This window comes from Abrus precatorius, unplaced genomic scaffold, assembly GCF_003935025.1.
Source record: "Abrus precatorius isolate BTA unplaced genomic scaffold, Abrus_2018 Scaffold0, whole genome shotgun sequence".
In the NCBI taxonomy this organism is placed as follows: Eukaryota; Viridiplantae; Streptophyta; class Magnoliopsida; order Fabales; family Fabaceae; genus Abrus; species Abrus precatorius.
The window spans coordinates 1,872,110-1,877,109 of record NW_020874290.1 but is presented as its reverse complement, the minus strand read 5'-3'; the positions used below and the strand labels follow the sequence as shown (position 1 = coordinate 1,877,109).

At 36.6% G+C, this 5,000-nt stretch overlaps 1 pseudogene; it reads left to right on the top strand.

Moving 5' to 3' along the window:
• LOC113852535 overlaps positions 1–5,000 on the top strand; it is a 91,557-nt pseudogene that overhangs the window by 2,362 nt on the left and 84,195 nt on the right.

The following is a 5,000-nucleotide window of genomic DNA, read 5'->3' as shown; positions in this document are numbered from 1 at the left end:
ATCATTTCGATTCCATTAGGAATGAGGATTCGAAATATCACACATTGATCAATCAAAGAGAGATTCAGCAACTAAAAGAAAGATCGATTCTTTGTTGGGATCCTTCCTTTCTTCAAACGGAACGAACAGAGATAGAATCAGAGCGATTCCCTAAAAGCCTTTCTGGATATTCCTCAATGTGCCGACTATTCATGGAACGTGAGAAGCAGATGAATAATCATCTGCTTCCGGAAAAAATCGAAGAATTTCTTGGGAATCCTGCAAGAGCCAATCGTTCTTTTTTCTCTGACAGATGGTCAGAACTTCATCTGGGTTCGAATCCTACTGAGAGGTCCACTAGAGATCAGAAATTGTTGAAGAAAGAACAAGATATTTCTTTTGTTCTTTCCAGGCGATGGGAAAATAAAGAAATAGTTAATATATTCAAGATAATTATGTACTTACAAAATACCGTCTCAATTCATCCTATTTCATCAGATCCGGGATGTGATATGGTTCCGAAGGATGAACTGGACAGTTCCAATAAGATTTCATTCTTGAACAAAAATCCGTTTTTTGGTTTATTTCATCTATTCCATGACCGGAACAGGGGGGGATACACGTTACACCACGATTTTGAATCAGAAGAGATATTTCAAGAAATGGCAGATCTATTCACTCTATCAATAACCGAGCCGGATCTGGTGTATCATAGGGAATTGACTTTTTCTATTGATTCCTCCGGATTGGATCAAAAACCATTTTTGAATGAGGTATTCAACTCCAGGGATGAATCGAAAAATCAATCTTTATTGGTCCTACCTCCTCTTTTTTATGAAGAGAATGAATCTTTTTATCGAAGGATCATAAAAAAATGGGTCCAGACCTCTTGTGGGAATGATTTAGAGGATCCAAAACCAAAAATAGTGGTATTTGCTAGCAACAACATAATGGAGGCAGTCAATCAATATAGATTGATCCGAAATCTGATTCAAATCCAATATAGCATCCCTGGTTACATAAGAAATGTATTGAATCGATTCATTAAAAAGAATCGATTCGATCGCAACTTCGAATATGGAATTCAAAGGTATCAAATAGGAAATGATACTCTGAATCATAGAACTATAATGAAATACACGATCAACCAACATTTATCAAATTTGAAAAAGAGTCAGAAGAAATGGTTCGATCTTCTTATTTTTATTTCTCGAACGGAGAGATCCATGAATCGGGATCCTAATGCATATAGATACAAATGGTCCAATGGGAGCAAGAATTTCCAGGAACATTTGGACCATTTCATTTCTGAGCAGAATAGCCGTTTTCAAGTAGTGTTCGATCGATTACATATTAATCAATATTCGATTGATTGGTCTGAGGTTATCGACAAAAAATATTTGTTTAAGTCACTTTGTTTCTTTTTGTCCAAGTTACTTCTTTTTTTGTCCAAGTTTCTTCTCTTTTTGTCTAACTCACTTCCTTTTTTCTTTGTGAGTTTCGGGAGTATCCCCATTCATAGGTCCGAGATCCACATCTATGAGTTGAAAGGTCCGAATGATCCACTCTGTAATCAGTTGTTAGAATCAATAGGTCTTCAAATCTTTCATTTGAAAAAAAGGAAACCCTTATTATTGGATGACCATGATACTTCCCAAAAATCGAAATTCTTGATCAATGGAGGAACAATATCACCATTTTTGTTCAATAAGATACCAAAGTGGATGATTGACTCATTCCATACTAGAAAGAATTGCAGGAAATCTTTTGATAACACGGATTCCTATTTCTCAACGATATCCCACGATCAAGACAATTGGCTGAATCCCGTGAAACCATTTCATAGAAGTTCATTGATATCCTCTTTTTATAAAGCAAATCGACTTCGATTCTTGAATAATCGATATCACTTCTGCTTCTATTGTAACAAAAGATTCCCTTTTTATGTGGAAAAGGCCTGTATCAATAATAATGATTTTACGTATGGACAATTCCTCAATATCTTGTTCATTCGCAACAAAATATTTTCTTTTTGCGGTGGTAAAAAAAAACATGCTTTTTGGGGGAGAGATACTATTTCACCAATCGAGTCACAGGTATCTAACATATTGATACCTAACGATTTTCCGCAAAGTGGCGACGAAGGGTATAACTTGTACAAATCTTTCCATTTTCCAATTCGATCCGATCCATTCGTTCGTAGAGCTATTTACTCGATCGCAGACATTTCTGGAACACCTCTAACAGAGGGACAAATAGTCAATTTTGAAAGAACTTATTGTCAATCTCTTTCAGATATGAATCTACCTGATTCAGAAGGGAAGAACTTGCATCAGTATCTCAATTTCAATTCAAACATGGGTTTGATTCACACTCCATGTTCTGAGAAATATTTACCATCCGAAAAGAGGAAAAAACGGAGTCCTTGTCCAAAAAAATGCCTTGAGAAAGGGCAGATGTATAGAACCTTTCAACGAGATAGTGCTTTTTCAACTCTTTCAAAATGGAATCTATTCCAAACATATATACCATGGTTCCTTACCTCGACAGGGTACAAATATATAAATTTCATATTTTTAGATACTTTTTCAGACCTATTGCCGATACTAAGTAGCAGCCAAAAATTTGTATCCATTTTTCATGATATTATGCATGGATCAGATATATCATGGCGAATTCTTCAGATTCCATTGTGTCTTTCACAATGCAATCTGATAAGTAAGATATGGAATCTGATAAGTGAGATTCCGAGTAATTGTTTACATAATCTTCTTCTATCCGAAGAAATTTTTCATCGAAATAATGAATCACTATTGATATCGACACATCTGAGATCGCTAAATGTTCGGGAGTTCCTCTATTCAATCCTTTTCCTTCTTCTTGTTGCTGGATATCTCGTTCGTACACATCTTCTCTTTGTTTCTCGAGTCTATAGTGAGTTACAGACAGAGTTCGAAAAGGTCAAATCTTTGATGATTCCATCATACATGATTGAGTTGCGAAAACTTCTAGATAGGTATCCCACATCTGAACTGAATTCTTTCTGGTTAAAGAATCTCTTTCTAGTTGCTCTGGAACAATTAGGAGATTCTCTAGAAGAAATACGGGGTTCTGCTTCTGGTGGCCCCATGCTATGGGGTGGTGGTCCCGCTTATGGGGTCAAATCAATACGTTCTAAGAAGAAATATTGGAATCTCATCGATCTCATAAGTATCATACCAAATCCCATCAATCGAATCGCTTTTTCGAGAAATACGAGACATGTAAGTCATACAAGTAAAGCGATCTATTCCTTGATAAGAAAAATAAAAAACGTGAATGGTGATTGGATTGATGATAAAATAGAATCCTGGGTCTCGAACAGTGATTCGATTGATGATAAAGAAAGAGAATTCTTGGTTCAGTTCTCTACCTTAACGACAGAAACAAGGATTGATCAAATTCTATTGAGTCTGACTCATAGTGATCATTTATCAAAGAATAACTCTGGTTATCAAATGATTGAACAACCGGGAGCAATTTACTTACGATACTTAGTTGACATTCATAAAAAGTATCTAATGCATTATGAGTTCAATACATCCTGTTTAGCAGAAAGACGGATATTCCTTGCTCATTATCAGACAATTACTTATTCACAAACCCTGTGGGGGGCTAATAGTTTTCATTTCCCATCTCATGGAAAACCCTTTTCGCTCCGCTTAGCCCTACCCCCCCTAGGGGTATTTTAGTGATAGGTTCTATAGGAACTGGACGATCCTATTTGGTCAAATACCTAGCGACAAACTCCTATGTTCCTTTCATTACAGTATTTCTGAAAAAGTTCCTGGATAACAAGCCTAAGGGTTTTCTTATTGATGATAGTGACGATAGTGACGATATTGATGATAGTGACGATATCGACCGTGACCTTGATATGGAGCTGGAGCTTCTAACTATGATGAATACGCTAACTATGGATATGATGCCGGAAATAGACCGATTTTATATCACCTTTCAATTCGAATTAGCAAAAGCAATGTCTCCTTGCATAATATGGATTCCAAACATTCATGATCTGGATGTGAATGAATCGAATTACTTATCCCTCGGTCTATTAGTGAACTATCTCTCCAGGGATTGTGAAAGATGTTCCACTAGAAATATTCTTGTTATTGCTTCGACTCATATTCCCCAAAAAGTAGATCCCGCTCTAATAGCTCCGAATAAATTAAATACATGCATTAAGATACGAAGGCTTCTTATTCCACAACAACGAAAGCACTTTTTCACTCTTTCATATACTAAGGGATTTCACTTGGAAAAGAAAATGTTCCATACTAATGGATTCGGGTCCATAACCATAACTATGGGTTCCAATGTACGAGATCTTGTAGCACTTACTAATGAGGCCTTATCGATTAGTATTATACAAAAAAAATCCATCCTAGACACTAATATAATTAGATCTGCTCTTCATAGACAAACTTGGGATTTGCGATCTCAGGTAAGATCGGTTCAGGATCATGGGATCCTTTTCTATCAGATAGGAAGGGCTGTTTCACAAAATGTACTTCTAAGTAATTGCTCCATAGATCCTATATTTATCTATATGAAGAAGAAATCATGTAACGAGGGGGATTCTTATTTGTACAAATGGTACTTCGAACTTGGAAGGAGCATGAAGAAATTAACGATACTTCTTTATCTTTTGAGTTGTTCTGCCGGATCGGTCGCTCAAGACCTTTGGTCTCTACCCGGACCTGATGAAAAAAATGGGATCACTTCTTATGGACTCGTTGAGAATAATTCTGATCTAGTTCATGGCCTATTAGAAGTAGAAGGCGCTCTGGTGGGATCCTCACGGACAGAAAAAAATTGCAGTCAGTTTGATAATGATCGAGTGACATTGCTTCTTCGGTCCGAACCAAGGAATCCCTTAAATATGATTCAAAATGGATCTTGTTCTATCGTTGATCAGAGATTTCTCCATGAAAAATATGAATCGGAGTTTGAAGAAGGGGGAGGAGTCCTCGACCCGC